Below are 17552 nucleotides of genomic sequence, written 5' to 3'. Positions count from 1 at the left end.
GGCGTCGTCAGAGCTTGACCTCGCGAGCATACACTCAGCTCTCTGCCACCCCGGAGTGACACGATTGCTTCACTTTGTGTGTTCTAAAAACTTACCCTACTCTACAGAAGATGTTCGCAAAGTTTGTTCTGCTTGTCGGACATGCTCGGAGCTTAAACCATCATTTTACAAACCTGAAGAGAGCCAACTCAGCAAAGCGACTCGTCCCCTAGACAGGATCAGTATCGACTTTAAAGGGGTATTAAAGGAAAAACCTGACTTGGCGATTTTCCACGTTCTTTGTGTTTAACATGCTACCATAAAACGATTTTCAATAAAATTTTGCCCCATTGCGGTCTGACCACCATTGTGCGCGTGCTTTTGTCAGAGCTTTCAAAACGAGATTGGCCTGAGCAACGAAGCGTGCGACTGTAAAGAACGTCATAAAGTCTACGTCATAAAGTCTAGCAATCAACCGATCACGCAATAATTGTTACTGCGGGCGATTTGACTGTAGGCTATGTATGTATGTACATCAAAACAGCACATTTCAACATCAAAACAGCAGACAGTTTGCTCAAAACATCAGATGTGGTAACGTGGCTTTTGTTATTGCTGGACTTTATGACGTATTCTTGAGCTGTGTTTGCACGTTTTGGTCATTTTGAAAAAAGTGAAAATAAATGAAACACTGGACTTTGGGCCTTGCCAGCGCCATTGAAAACAAATTTTTTTTGGGTAATTGTTTTTGAAATGTATTCTTGAATGTTCAGTTTACTCATTTTAATGCTTAATTCCGGTTTGAAATTTTCCTTTAGTATGCCTTTAAAGGCCCCTTACCGTCTACGTCGAACAATAAATACTTGCTTGTTGTAATTGACGAATATTCCAGATTTCCTTTCGCCTTTCCATGTCGCGATATGCATGCTTCTACTGTCATTAGTTGTTTAAATAAATTATTTACGCTTTGTGGGGTATCCAACTAGGCTATGTTCATTTCGACAACGCTAAGTGTTTTACATCTGGGAGCGTTAAGGAATATCTGTTGAAACGGGGCATTGCATCTAGCACATCATCGCCGTATCACCCGACCGGAAATTCACAAGTCGAACGCTACATCGGCATACAGTAATATGGAAGTCGATTCGTCTGGCTCCGAAATCAAACAACCTTCCTATCTCTTGTTGGGAAGCAATGCTCCCAGATGCGCTTCACGCAACCCGCTCTCTTTTAAATACCTCGACTAACGCAACTCCACACGAATTATTCTTTTAATTTAACAGACGCTCTTGCTCAGGAAAATCCATACCAACGTGGCTTACACATTCCTGCCCAGTATTGCTACGTAACTTTGTAAAAGCACACAAAAACGATGACCTGGTCTGAGAAGTTCACTTGCTGGAAGCCAACCCTAACTTTGCAAGTATCTGGTATCCTGATGGGAGAGAGAGTCACGTCTCAATAAGCGATCTGGCTCCTTGTTCGAAACAACTCAGCGGAACGGATTCGGTTCCACGTCCCATGTCACCGCTCGACGAAGAGACCCAGCCAATCACCCGGAATCATGAGGAAGTTGATGGCGGCGAGCCTACTCACAGTACTTCATCCGAAGAAAACATTGAACCTGTCTTACGCAGATCAACTCGATCTACTCGTGGAGATCCCTCCTGCCAGATATGGTGACGCAGTTTCGCATTGAGCGGGGGTGAATGTTGTGAATTGCCTTAAAACTTGCCTGAGTTCATTTGTATTCGTTGATTGACACGTTTGTTTCACTTACTCTGTATTGCGCCTGTGTTTCTTGTGCGTTGACTAATCAGTTCGTTACAAACCCGATCAGTTGTACAAGTGTTTATAGTTGCCAGTCAGATGCCTAATTCTATTCTCAGTTATGTGGTTTATTTTCAGTAACTCTTTGTGTTTTTAGATGCTTCACTTCTAAGTAAGTAAAAGCTTTCAATAAAGTAAAGTTTCATCACATTAACAATGCCTAATTGCGTAATAAACGAGGCCACTTGTTTTGCGCACTTAGAGCGAGGCGAGCGGTTTCATCAGAATATTCATCGCCAAGCAAGAGTGTGGTGTTGTCACCTTGCTTCACAAAAAATATCTTGCAATTAACAGTTTCAGTAAACAAGGAAATGTTTGACTCATCCTAATACAGGAAACCATAGTGACCTGCAAACATATCAGCGAAAAATAGGCTCCAATAACAAGGGAAAAACAAACTAGGCACCATGAAACAAACGCTTGTGAAAATCACCGAAAAAACGTTTCTATCGAACTCGTGAACAGTGCTCCCTCTAAAAAAGCAATGGTTTGGTTTTTCATCCTTTTTGTGAGAGTCTATAAAACCGTCTTTCTTTGGTTATTAGACAAATGTCACTTGCGGTGCTTATCAGCATGGCAAGAATTGTTGATTAACAACATTTTGCAGTGCTAACTGCTAAGCTAAATATTTTCATAATACAGTACAACCAGAGAAAGTCTTTAAATTTATATATAATATTTTGCCAATTTATCATAAATTGAGTTGGCACACCGACCTATTTTGCCAACAAAAACTTGCATAAAGGGAACACTGCTCGTGAAACACAATAACGGTGAAATGCACACAAGTGTTTACATGACATTGACAAACTTAAAATAAGCAACCTTATGCTGACAGACAAATTCGAAAACCGACGTTTTAATCAACCACTGGGACAATGTGGCTGGACATCGTATTAGAATAACTTTAAGCGACCCCCACCTAGAACTACAATCTGATTGGTTGGTCAGTGGAATCGTATGCAAAGCAAAAATATGCTTCCTGGAAAGTATTTTTTGCCTTCATGCTCTTTAACTCCTCAAAAAAAGTATTTTTGGTTATACTTGTACGCTGATACCTTCCGTGGGCCGCACAAAACAGCGTGGCGGCCGCACTGGCGACCCCTGTTCTAATGAATATCTGCATCAGCTTATCGAACTCATTATTTTACATTTATTTTTTGCAACTACTGAATCGAAACCTAACATTCTGCTCAAATATGCTAAATATGAAAGTTTTCAAATTGTCGATGCTCTGTTTTATATTCAAAGCAAAATGTTTTTATACAAAATGTAACACTACAGTATAAAGTCACTAAACTGGTAGAATGTTGAAAACTTCTGGTAAGAATTGATTTGTCCTAATAACTAGACATTTTTGCCCAAATGATTTGTATAATCAACTACATTAGTAGGATATTAAGAAAAAACAAAAAACCTCATAAAATTACCAGTAGGCTATGCTTTTAAATCTTGCCTATGAAGAAATGCAGCCTACCTACATGTTAGTGAATATCAGTCATAAGCTTACCTTTGTTTGCCAACTGTGCTCTTTTACAGTTGTCGAGTCGAAATTTGTTCTGCCCAGATTGTAATACCACATGCAACAGTTTCCAAAGTCGGTGATAATACATTTACATTTGATAATACATGAAGAGGACATCTTGTGATGTCGAAAACGTTCGATACTTAATTTGTTGCGTAGTTTTATGTTTATGTAAATGTAATAAACTTGAAGATGTTAAACTTGATCACGTTGCTTGGCTTCGTATGCCTATGGTTCAACAAGACAAACTCTCTACTGAAGCTCTAACATTTACATTCATTAGAAAATATATCTCATAAATTTTAACAATTTTGTAAAGTTTCTAAACTGGTGAGGCGTCGAAACATCGTGGTAAGATTGATTTGCCCAAATATCTGGAAATTTTTGCCCAAATTCGCGACATTTTTTTTTAGCAGGGGGAGTGACCGCTCCCCTTGCCTCCCATCTCCTACCGCTATGATTTCGGTCACCGGGCCTGCGTCAGTGATTCTAAGCCTCTACAAGCATGCGAAACTGCCAGGATTAAGCTCTGCAAGAAGCATTCCCAGTCCGAGGATACAGATTCAACCAATATACTATTAAAGCAGGGGTGTCCAAATTCTGGCCGCAGGCCAAATCCGGCCAGTGATAAGTTTTGTATGTCCCGCTCCTGTTGTTGCACAATTTGTTATTTTTGGCCGCAAACACACAGAAATGATACCAATTCAACTTGAATTTTTAAAAAGATTAGTTAAGACAATATTTCTTACACACAAAAGCCAGGCGAGAAAAGTTGGAAGCAGCGTTACGTCATAATTGCGAAATCAACTATTATTCCCTGGAGAGTACTATAGTCAAGGGTGGTACAGTAAGCATTCATTTATTTTCTTGTTAGCAAATTCAACGACTGCTTTCGAGATTTTGCCGTAGTTTGAAAGAGTGTATACTGTACTGCTATTCGCTTATTCTGCTTGAACCCTGATAAAGTTCCAGCTCACGTGCAGCTAATTGAGCTTCTGCGACGCCGAAGCTACAGTAACATTTTTCTCTCCCGCCTTTTTACTTGGATCTATAGATAAATACAAATTTCCAGAAATGCAACAGTATAAATTTGAACAAGAAGTTAAAGAACCGCTCGAAATCAAAGCTGAGCGACTGCCACCTACGTGATATTTTACGCTTATCTACCAGGACGTCAGTTTCATCCTTCACATCAACCTTAATCCTTACATAATACTGGAACCTGCATATAGGTTTATTATATGAAAACGCCATTAAATAACACAATATCACTATAGATTTAAAACTTTTACGCAAAACAAGACTGTTTAAAGGCTGTTGGCTCGCTGGCACTTTTGCATTATCAAATCTGTCCCGCCTGGGAAAAGTTTGGACACCATTGCATTAACGTTAAGCAATTGCGATCCAAAATGGTTGGTTCACAACATTTGAATTGGAATGTTGTGCAGTTGTAACGTGGCGCGTCAACTGGAAATTAAAATTATTTTCTTACCACACGGAAACTGACAACTCCCAGTGGAAGCACCTACAAGGAAAAAGATTTAAACTGGTTCCTGATGTGTGCAGCTTTTTTCTGTCACAGTTAAGCGACGTTAGATTACGCAAAATAATTTGTGCACTATAAAAACAATAATCAAACTTACTGGAAATAGAACTCTCTACAGCACATTGTTTTGGAGTATCTGCGCTGCATATTAACAGACTTAGCATGCGCTTTATCAATAAATCAAAGTGTGTGTATAGTCTCAATAACACTAAAATTTAAATCAACAGGTTTTAAAATTAGCTTACGACTTTAGTAACGCTTTGTTGCTGAAACGTGTTTTTAGTGTGTTAAAATTTTTGATTATCTTTTACTTTGCATGTTGAATGCATTCACAGTGCCAAACAATCACCATTTTATGCCTATGATTGTGAGCACGTTTTTTAATGCTGCAAATTTTACGTACTGTTCATAACTCATATGGTTTGATTGCTAAACTGTCAAGGGTATATCGAAACGTAGTTATCTCAAACCATTAAAATTATCTTATCTACTGGAGACCGAACGTCTATTTGTCAAACATGAAGATGAGTACCACCGAGATGCGAATCCTCAGCTCAAAAGGAGGGGTGGCTGTCGTCAACGTTTTCTTTCTTCAGTAGGTCTTGCCCCTACAGCAAGGACGTAGCCACTGGGGAACTTGGGGGGGGGCAATCAACCCTCTAATTTTTCCTGCCCCACAAAATGGGTGTTTAATGCTACGTATTACAACATTTTAATGACATTGCATTACATATTAAATGGCATTTCATAAATATTTGGCTGATTTCAGAAGCTATATTACAAATTCTTTATTTTCAGTATTAAAATGTTTGCTCCCCGCAACAATTGTCTGTACCCTACTAGCATTTTCTTTTTATTAAATCCACACGTAAGGTAATATTTGTTTCTTGTCTTTGCAAAGTTATGCAATGGTCACATGCGATCATCAATAAATCGTATATGCTGTATTTAATGTTGAATGTTTATTATTATTGTCCAATGTCCATTTGCATCCGACAAAGCTGCTCATATCCAAAACAACAAAATAATACAAACTGCAAATGCACAGAGAAAGTTACAATATAATTATGTTGAATGATATTGATTGATTGAATCTTTATCCTCGGACTGGGAAAGCTTCTTGCAGAGCTTAATTCTTGCAGTTTCGCATACTTGTAGAGGCTTTGAATCACTGACGCAGGCCCGGTCACCGAGATTGACAGAGTAAAGTTTACGATTGTTGAAGTATTGTTGCCGGGAATTATTCCATCCATTAGATGCCGCTGAATGGAGAGCAGTCCTTAATGTGCGTTGCTCAAGCGCACACCTCGAGAGTCGAACCAGCGTCGCTTGATCTTGAAGCTTCTTCGTTCCAGAAGTCACGCGCTAACCAACTGAGCTTTGATTGCTTTAAGCAGGGGTGACGAACCTTTTTGCGATCGCGGGCCACTTTGTCAATTACACATGAGTTATCAGGCCACACAACTTTTTAATCGTAACATACTATGAAATCTTTTAGAAGCGACTCAAGATATTATTCATGAAAAGTAACAATTATGTTCGTTAAGCGTGCTGCATCATTTAATGATTTTGCTGTTATAACATTGCACAACAAAATAAACCAATCAATTAGAATTAGATGAAAGTAATAAAACCCACACAGTTGAAATTATCTTACGCAGAATCGAAACATACAACAGTAAAAATAAAAACAAACAAATCAACTTGAGCAAAGAGGATAGAGCAACAGTACTTGCACTGATAATGAAGACAGTTTAATTTTCGAAGCGTTTGCTTTCATATGAGTACGATTTCTTCTTTTTTGGCTCTATCCTTTTTGCTCAAGTTGACTAAATGTTTCGACCATTATGCTCCGAAACAACAAATCAGTTAATGAAATTTCTTTTTCAAACAACAAACAAAAGCTCATGCGAATCATACAGCTGAAGCTATCTAATGCAGCATTGAAGCATAAAATATTAAAAAATAACATTGAAGCATTGAATTTTTTTGCTTAGTGGGATTTTTGGAAAGTTTTTTGCTTGACTAAGCGTTCAATATTAGGTCGAAAAGGCGATGTGGCAACTTTCAATTGCATACTAAGATTTTCATCAGTTAGCCTCGATCTGTAACGACTTTTTGTAAAGTGCATTTTAGAAAAGAACTGTTCGCATAGGTAGGCTACGTGCTGCCGAAAACAGATGACCATTTGAGAGCGTGAGCTCTCAAGTTTGGAAACTCTTCCTTTGATAAATATACACGAAAAAATTCAAGCAACGGCTTGATCACATTACATCGCTTTTAGCGTGTCATCACTAGGGCCATTTAAAGTCATTAAAGTCATATTTTTTTCCATGCATCAGTAAATCGTGAAGTTAATTTTAATGCAAAAACCGCATCCCTGTGAGGTATATTAAGAAAGTTATGAAGTCATATAAAGTCATATTTTCCTGGTTAGGTCATAAATCAGCTTTTTCAGTTATATAGTCATATTTTTAAGCTATAAAGTCATACCGTTGTATACTTTAAATAAAAAATACCAATTTAAGCGGTGAAGCAATTAAGCACTAAGAAAGTAAGGCAATTTCTGATTGAACGAAGGCAAACTGTAGGATTAACCTACATAACACTTATAGTCACAGACCTATATTTTATGAGGTCACACATTGAGGTCAACTTAATACTCAAAATGGAAAGTTGTACGTACACCATCAAAGAGGCCCATGCTTATCTAAATGCCCTTGATTTCGGAAAAGATCCGCTTGAGCTCAAAAATTACATTAAGAAGCGATTGGACAAAAACGATGTGAAACAAATTATTGAGCTACAAAGACAAGATATTTCACCAGCGCTTTATGCAAAACTGCAGAAGTGTCAACCCACATCAGCGTCTGTGGAGCGCTTATTTTCCTTACTAAAGTCATTTTTACGTCCAAGTCGTAACTTCAAAGACTCTAACATTCCACACTACACGAAACTGTACTACAACAGTGGTTTAAAATAAAAATGGATGTGTATTACTGTTATGTTGCGTATGTTTTACTCTTTAGTTCCGTGAGTGACGTTGTTCGCATGTAAAAATAAACGATTTTCACATAAAGTCATATAAAGTCATATTTTCCAAAAAATAAAGTCATATTATTGATTTTTTAAGGTCATATAAAAATGGCCCTAGTCATCACTCTGTAGTTTTATGAGTTCAAGTTGGAGCTCATAGGGTGCAGAAGCAGGTGTAACATTGAAAGGCAAGAAAATAGCAAAGGAAAGGTGTACCAGTGAAGGCATAAAACAGCTTTGAGATGCCTTTTGTCTTTAATGCATGAGCGATTGTCAAACTGTTTTGCGGCCGCAGGTTTGTCACCTGTGGCTTAAAGCATAGGCTACAGTTTGGTGTCTATCGATAAAACACAAGATATGTTGATTGGATTAGTTTGAGGTTTGCGTTCCATCCCGCTCCTGTCCCGTAACCGTCCCAAACGAATCCAGCAAAATCTCCACAATAGTTGACGTGATTGTTATCTGCAGTGGATCCAATGCAAGAATGCTCGACGTTGACGTGGCGTGACTTCGCTTTTGTTCCCGGACACATCGCGTAGGCGCTTTTTTCGTCATTGATTGCTCGAAACTGAAACAATAATTACCACTTTTATTGAAATTAAATTTGCAACTAAAAATGCGCATGCATTAATATCCTAGTTGAAAATCTAGGCAGAAGATTTTACAATGTTTACAAATCTATTATTGAAAATACTAATAGATAGAGATAGGCTACAATATTAAAGGCATACTAAAGGAAAATTTCAAACCGGAATTAAGCATTAAAATGAGTAAACTGAACATTCAAGAATACATTTCAAAAACAATTACCCAAAAAAATTTGTTTTCAATGGCGCTGGCAAGGCCCAAAGTCCAGTGTTTCATTTATTTTCATTTTTTTCAAAATGACCAAAACGTGCAAACACAGCTCAAGAATACGTCATAAAGTCCAGCAATAACAAAAGCCACGTTACCAATCTGATGTTTTGAGCAAACTGTCTGCTGTTTTGATGTTAAAATGTGCTGTTTTGATGTAAATACATACATAGCCTACAGTCAAATCGCCCGCAGTAACAATTATTGCGTGATCGGTTGATTGCTAGACTTTATGACGTAGACTTTATGACGTTCTTTACAGTCGCACGCTTCGTTGCTCAGGCCAATCTCGTTTTGAAAGCTCTGACAAAAGCACGCGCACAATGGTGGTCAGACCGCAATGGGGCAAAATTTTATTGAAAATCGTTTTATGGTAGCATGTTAAACACAAAGAACGTGGAAAATCGTCAAGTCAAGTTTTTCCTTTAATACCCCTTTAAAGAATGCTATTAAACAGCTATCAGGCATGCATGATTGGACAACTGGGATGATCTTTAAAATATGATGTCATAGTTTATGTTTGAGATCTTTTTTGTCGGATGTTTGATTTGGTAATTTTGGTTGCCAAGCTTTGTCCATGTTTTTTGCCTCGTGCAATGTTTTCTCGAATCCAAGTAAAATACTGCAGCAACAAAATCTTACGAACAAACGTCATGCGTGACAGGCATGGAGGAACCACGTGGGCCTCGTAGGCCTGGGCCCACCTACTTTATTTTCTGGGTGGGCCCACCACCCACTTATGAAAGCCAAATTTGTTTGAAAAAGGTAGCGAAAACGTCAAATTAGAGAGGGAATTCCAAAAAAAGTGTTCACTCATTTGATACACACTAGTTTGATTATCTTTGTTAGCTCAATGATAAGATCCAATCTTCAAACTTTTCTGTTGAGCCCACTATTGATGGGCAGCACGTGTGGATGTGGTTGCGTGTGATTGGTGGAGCAATCTTTCAATCAATTATTGTTCTCTATGGTTAAAACAATATCAAACAGTGGATCGGATTATTATATGCGTCGCTTAGTTAATACGGTTTTGGGACCTACAACAGACAGAGAAACAAGCCAAGTAGATTGAATCTGAACATGGTCTTGAGTTCTGTTAGTTTATTATGGCAGAAAGGTTGCAAGATCACAAGTTAGAAGATCACAAGATCACAAGTTGCAGGTTGCAAGTTTACAAGTCACAGGATCACAAGTTGCAGGTCGCAAGTTCGTTTAACAAACTTAGTGCGCAGATATGGGCTACTTCAATTCTAAATAGAGCTGGTGGGGATAGTTTGGTCGACTCACCAATGCAGCAGCAGCAGCAGGGCTTGAAGTGATAATCCGTACACATAATAATCCAAATGATAATAAGTCATAACAGTCATACAGCAATTGATTCTACTAGTGCATCTTATTCAAATAGAATAGAATACAAAATTTACAATTAGTAAATGGTCAAATATTTTACATAACGTTTCTCAATTTATGCTTAAGAACTAAGATTGAACAGCTCGCTTTACAAAATGCAGCTAATACAAAACTTAAGAGAATTTCTGGTCTATGTTTTCACAAGTAGACAAGCGTTCGCTTTGCTAGCTTTTATGCTGAAATAGCTTCAAATAACATGCCTTGGTTGAAGCAAGCAAGCAGATAATAATCGTTCGCTAACGTTGATACAACATTTTTCAAGATGCGGCGAAAGCTTCGAAAAAATAACGCGCTTAGCCAGTAGCCTATTTATAGTCACATACAGACAAGCGATATTTAGACGTTGAATTAACGTTGGCCATGCTATGCAAACGTTTAGATGGATGATGAAAAAACACCGATTAATTTTCAGCTCACAAGATGACATAAAATTGCTTTTTACAGCAGTGAAAGTTAAAAATAGCGTTTCTAAAAACAACAGACTACAGATAGCGTTTCTAAAAACAACAGGCTACAGATAGCCTATTCTGGTGCCGTTTCATGAGTCAAGCGTTTGCAAGCCAAGTCTCTTGTCTAAAAACTGACAGCAATTCTTTAAACTTGTTTTTCGGAAAGAATAAAGAATTGCTAAAAAATGAAATTGTTTTTTGTACAATTCAATAGACTACCAACTCCGTAGAAAGAGATATATGAATTTAAGTAAACACAAGCTTTATGTCTGTAAAAGTAAATAATAATTCTATCAACACAAAGACGCGATTGACGTTTCAGAAGTGACTTCAACATTGGAGGGGCAAAATATTGACAGTGCAAGACAGTAGCATAGTCAAAAATTTTGAAAGGGGGGGTGTTGACAGCCGGCGGGCGAAGCCCGATGGCGTGTTCGCCGAAGGCGACACTTAGCGGCGGGGGGTCTGGGGGGCCTCCCCCAGAAAATTTTGAAAAATTACTTTCAGTTTGGTGCATTCTGAGAGCATTTTCAACAAAATTGTGGGTATGAATATTTCTGTAAAATGGTGCTGTCCGGTGGCATAGCAAAAGGATAAGATCATGTTTTCTTCGGCATTTTTCGGAAATAAAGCTAAGTCTCTATGTTTTCTTGTTGCTAATTTCAGACTGAGATATTTGAATGTTTGGTATTGGCAAAACTCGCTCTTTTAATGCAGTTTCGTTTAAAATTAGGCAAACTTTGTTTTAGAGACATAGGTTGATTGCTTTTTTTGCGAGATTATTACAGTTTTATTATTTATCAATTTTCTCCTTGGTTGATTCAAAAAACGATCTTATTCCGGTAAGTCACTAACTTTTATGCTCTGAAGTCAACCCAAAGTTTAGAAAATGTAACGTCATAGAGGTCATACATCTTGATGAGTGTCAAACAAAAAGCTTTGAGACAATGAAGTTACTTCAGGCTATTTCTGATATATTCAAGTTTTGTATAACGAATAGCTGTTTAGATGTTAATCTAGATCGAACAAGCGATCTCAGCAGTTGCAGATGGCTTGCATCCATGCACAGTTTGACGAGAAATTACATCATAGGCTAAAACTTTTCTTGTAAACAATGTATTAACATCCGTAAATTCAATTTGAAAGGTTGAAACCCCCGAACCCTCCTCCCTTGGCTACGCCACTGGTGCAAGACATGCAAGACAGGGTATATTATTTAATTTCTCTTGTTTTCTACCAGGGCTGGAAAAAATGCTTAGCTTCCCGGGAATCTGTTTTTTAGAGAAAAAATTTCCCGCGGCTTACAATCACGATAATGAGAACCTTATATTTTACTGATCTCCTGAGCTGACGTAAACCTTAAAAGTCATGTCGACATATTCTTGATGCCCCCTTATCGAAAATTGTGCTTTGTATTACCGCTTTGAAGGAGGATTACGACTATGAACAAAAGAATAAATTTTAAACTTCATTTTGAATTGAAAAGACATGACGTAATGTCTTCCAACCTTAGTTATATATTTTTTCATTACGTAACGTCTTGTAGGAATAAATTGAAAATCAGTATGATCACTCAAAATGAAAGCAATGGGACTACGAATCCTCACTAAACCAATCAATCAATGGTCTTGTTGCACTGAAGATGACAACCTTATATTTTACTGATCTCCGGAGCTGACGTAAACCTTAAGGTATAGATCTGTTGACTCAATGCAAACCCTTTGAAGGTTGGGGGGGCTGCCAATTCAACTTTTTTGTATCAACAGTTGTATCTCTAAAACCACTGAGGCTGCGACTACGAGATTTCTTGACTTTTCCTAACTTTTATTCACCTCTATTGAGCTGAAATTTTGAGCGAATAAAGGTTATAAATTGAAAGATATAAGGCATTTCTCAGCACATCCTCTGAAATATATCATATTCTATTGTAAAACATTTTCCCATCAGCTGGATGAAAGTAATTAATTTGGCCCATGTCTCGTTAATCTTAACTGTTTCACAGCGTAAAGGGCATTGGCTGTATGTAAAATAATGTAAAAAAAATTAATCACAACATTACTATGCACGTTCTTCATTACTCTACCAAAAATAATGTGTATACTCACGCTACAAATTACACTCATAAGTGACCTCAACATTTCAACGTATATGAGCAGTTCTAAAATTCACATAGTTTTAATTTTTGGATATGCTTAGCGTGAATAATTTTACAAAGTGAATCCCAAATTTTGAAACCGTGCCAAAATAACAGAGATATCACTCCTAAAGCATAAGAAGAATTGACAGCCCCCCCCCCCAAACTGAGCAAGACTCCAGGAGCCCAACCTTCTAAGGGTTAAAAGTCATGTCGACTTACTCTTGATGCCCCCCTTATCGAAAATTGTTCTTTGTAGTACCGCTTTGAAGGTGGATTACGACTATGAACAAAAGAATAAATTTTAAACTTCATATTTGTATTGAAAATACATGACGTAATGTCTTCCAACCTTATCACATTTTTTTCATTACGTAATATTTACCACCACCAAACCACTTTTGACGATCGAATTTGTTAATTTATTATTCGGTAAAATGTTTAGATGATGTCACGTCATTACGCCGATTTGAGATATAATTTCATTCATGACGTCGTATGGATGAAAAACTTTTACAAGTTTTACACTCTGCTGAGATTAAAGAAGAAACATGAATGATAAATATTGGAGAAATTGAGTCTCCTTTACAACTAAAGAATCGAACAACTCAAAACTGCTGAAACAAAACGTTTTGTTTAAGTGAAAGGATCACTGCAAGCAACCAATGCCAAAATGCGCGCGGAAGAAGTCATGGGAGTGTGAGGTATCAAAAATTTAACAGGTTGTTATTTTTTTACATCAATGTGATGTTAGTTAAAACTTTAAAAAGTCTATATCTTTGCTTCTGTAGAAAATATCTTTATCTACTGTACAATTTAGTCATCAAGGTTTTCCATACTTTTTTAAAGAGAGAGCTTTTACCTCCCCCCCTTGCAACTTGAGTTGACTTACTTGAGGTTGGGATCCAAATATTAAAAAAAAATTATTAATATGTATTAATAAAAAAAAGAAAAAAAAGATGATGCCCAAAACATTGGGGGGGCGGCTGCCCCGCCTGCCCCCCCCCCTGCCGGCGCCACTGCGTTTCAGAGGTTTTTCTTGAAACAACAAGCATCGCTTGGTCTGGCTGATGCTTGAGATAATACTCGAGGCGATTATAAAATTAACAGTTGGTATTATAACTGTGTGTGTATTTTTGCCTTTTTATTGTGTGTAGCTTTCATCGCCTTATTTTGTACAGCTCTATAAAGCAATTTAACAATTTTCTAATGTTTTGGCCAAATCGGGCCCAAAATGGAAAACTTTTGCTGGTTGACACGAAAGGCAATCATAAAAACACAATGCACAAACGATTTGAAGTATTAGGAATGCAGCAACGTTATGGGGAGTCTGGGGGAGAAGCCTCCCAGAAGTTTGATTAACTTTGACTGCTGCGCCTTTGGGCCCACCTACTTTTAAAATGGTTCCTCCATGCCTAATGCGTGATTAGTAAGTATCCAATGGAAATACTCTAATATCGCAATATGACTTGACTAGTAGGCTACAGGTTTGTTTTTTTTAGATGATTTCATGTCAACGCTAAACTCTAATTTCTGCACTTAACCAAAACAGCTTATTTACCTTACGAAATACGTGATTTTATAACTTTTCCTCACCTCGATGAATCCTGTATCGATGTAAGGTTTGACGTTGCCACCAAATTGTTCTCTGACCATTCCACCATTTCCTTTATCGAAAGTTACTGGAATCGCTGGTCCATTCCCAGTGACTGTTGTGTAGACTCCAGATTTAAGAGGATAATGGTTTTTGTATAAATTGAGAAGATTTCCACCATACCGCGACAAGAATCCATTGCTAGTGCGATATTGAAGATAAGATGCTGAGTTGTAAGCTCGAAGAGGAGTATCATTGGGAACTTGCCAAATCATAACATCTCGAGCTGTGAGATCGAAATAAGCTGGAGCTTTGTAGTCTTCACTTGTTGCAGAAATCACGTTTCCAAAGACTTGATAATCAAACCAAGCATTTCCACCAGATTGTGTTCCCGGTTGATTCCCATACTCACTGGACCATTTATCTCCGATTGTACATTTTCCAGAACTCTGCCGAATGTTGTTTTCATGAATGGAAGCGACTAGAGTCCAACCCCCGTTGTTGATGCTCATATCACAGTAAACAGGATACTTGATATTGTAACCATCTCTAATGTTGTAAACTCCATTTTGAGCACCATAATTGTTGTTTTTAATTTCGAGACAGCTTCTTGGTATATTTTCAATGGAATCTTAAAAAAAGAAAAAGAAAAAAATCAGGCTCCTATTGAAGAAAATCATGCTCACAAGATGCAATCTGCTATATAGGCTACTTTAAAAATAAGAAGCATCTTCAAAAAAGAAAAAGATCATTGCTGAAACTAACTTTTTGACAGCATAGATGAGTTTACATTATGAAGTGAACTCATCTTTCAAAGTTTACATGTAAAGAAGAACGTAAGTTCACTACAGATAGATAAGAAGTAACACAGCGTCTAACTTTAACTCATTATTATGTTCTTAACTTTAGAGTTCTACAAAGTTGGTCGTATTCTGACAGCAAACCGCACATCCTAAAAACAATCAAAATGCAGGTTATGTCATTGCGAGGAAATTTGCTGCATACGAAATGCACGATCCGTAAAAGTGTGAGATGAGAAAAAATAAATAAAAAAGGATGTAGGATAGGTGCATTACACTTTGATAGATTGTGGCAATTTTAATTTTTGGACTGAGAAAGCTTTTTTGAAAGATTACTAATGGCAGTTTCGCATAGGCCTATACTTGTAGAAGCTTTGAAGCACTAACGCAGGCCCGGTCACTAAGATTGGCGATGTGAAGTTTCCGCTTTGTGTTTCTAGCTGTGAATGATTCTATTCACAAGACATTACAGAATTAAAGAAGTTAAACTTACACATTGCGTAAGGCTTGTTTTTACTTTTATTTTTAGCTCGTATCAAATATATTTATTCTAGAAAATACTTGTTTTGCTTGGTTTATACTCGGACTTAAAAAAATATTTTTGGCAGCATATTCTTGACAGTTCTGCATAGACTACTAGTAAAGGCTTTGGAATCAATGTTGTCTGGTACCCGGGGTAGACAGTATAAAGTTTGGTTGAAAGGAAGCGTCCAATTATTTCAGCCAATGGATGACGCTTTGTTGCTTAACTATATGTGTCGAACACTGGATCATTGTCAAACATTTTGGTGACAAAAATATGAAGAAAAGAGAAACCTTGAACAAAATTCTATGGTTTGTTGACATATAACCAAGGGTAACAACACTCAATGTTGATAAACACTAAGAAATATATAGCTTGATGGACACAATGTTTGTTTAAACAGCTGGTAGCTAAAAGCTTATTCTCATTTTTAACTACCTGCGATTTAAAAACATGGAAAAGCCAATGTGTTTCAAAGAAACCAAGATAAACGTACCCACAACACTTTGTGATCTTGGAGCTGTAGATACTAATCTTTCCAAAGCAGGACAGTCAACACCACATGTATTCCCAGTTTCACCCTTTGTCCCTTTTTGTCCAGGAGGTCCCATTGGACCTTTTTTGCCCGGCGATCCAACATCTCCTTTTACTGAACCTCTACCGCTCCAGGGAGTATTAGGTGTATTCTCTTCATCGCAAAACAAATTACATGGCCTTTGAGAAACCACAAACTGAACGATCATCAGAAACAAGAAAACTATTATTTTATTCATTTTGTTAGGTTTATGTTGCAGTCTAGTTGAATTCTTCTGAAAGTAACACAATTGTTAATAGGGCAAGAAGATTTTAAATTTTTTTTGTGATCAACATTCCGTAATCTATCAGATTCTAAGTGCAAGCAATTAAGATTGTTTCCATTGCAACTCATAATGTTGTGATTTGTCGAAAATTCAGAATTGCTAAAAATCTAGAAATTAAAATTGAAAGATGCTTTGCTGAAACTGCACGTATTCTTTTTTGGCTTCTCGCCTAAATGATTAAGATTGTGCTGTCTTTGAAAAAAAAAAGTTTAAATGGGCTACTTGCAAAATTGGCAACTTTGAAGGCAGATGTAGGCTATATTATTGCTTCAACAAAAAAATTGAATAAATCTAATATTATTTTTATCAAATATAGTTAGTTACTATAGTCTCTAAAATTTCTTCTCGAGTTGCTTGGCTTTTTGCTTGGCATTGAGCACTTTTTGTTGTATTAATAGTATTTATACCTTAATAGTATTTTTACATTTTTTTTACTTCTTTCAAATTTCTTAAAATGTTGAGAGCGTGCCAACTCCTTGCATGTAGAAATGTCTTTTGACATTGAGCACGGTAACGTTCTCGTTTTGTCACTTCTACGTTTTTACTAAATTACTGCTAGGTTCTGGTAAGTGTTATCTTTCACTTTAGACTTCGGATACAAAAGGATAATTATAAAACATAGACCACTACTACTTCACATTTTGTAGGCCTACTTAATGGAATGTCGCATCTATTGCCTTGATTTTGTGGATGAAAGTTACAGAGTGGTTAAGGAAATCTTTAAACTGCCTTTTCATATATGGGTTTATAAGTGGTGGTTAAAAAATTTATGATACATATAACCCGGAAGGCAATCTTCGTGTTTAACTTCTAGCAATATTAAGTGTAACAATACAGTTAGACTTGGTCGAGTTCAACAATAGACAAAAGGCTTGCGTGATACTCTGGTCTACCTAGTGATACAGAAAACAGAAAAAAATAGATGCTCACACCAAACCGCGGTTTCGAATATCGTGCTGGCGCTCTTAGTACTTATCCGTGCAGCCAAACTGAGAACTATTGAAACTATTG

General features: G+C 37.1%; 1 pseudogene; it reads right to left on the bottom strand.

Moving 5' to 3' along the window:
* Positions 1 to 8253: 8253 nt before the first annotated feature.
* On the bottom strand, positions 8254 to 16454 carry LOC145778916 (intelectin-1a pseudogene; annotated as a pseudogene).
* Between the last annotated feature and the right edge of the window lie 1098 nt (positions 16455 to 17552).

This window comes from Aplidium turbinatum, chromosome 10 (assembly GCF_918807975.1).
Source record: "Aplidium turbinatum chromosome 10, kaAplTurb1.1, whole genome shotgun sequence".
Taxonomy (NCBI): Eukaryota; Metazoa; Chordata; class Ascidiacea; order Aplousobranchia; family Polyclinidae; genus Aplidium; species Aplidium turbinatum.
This window is presented reverse-complemented; position numbering and strand designations above follow the sequence as displayed.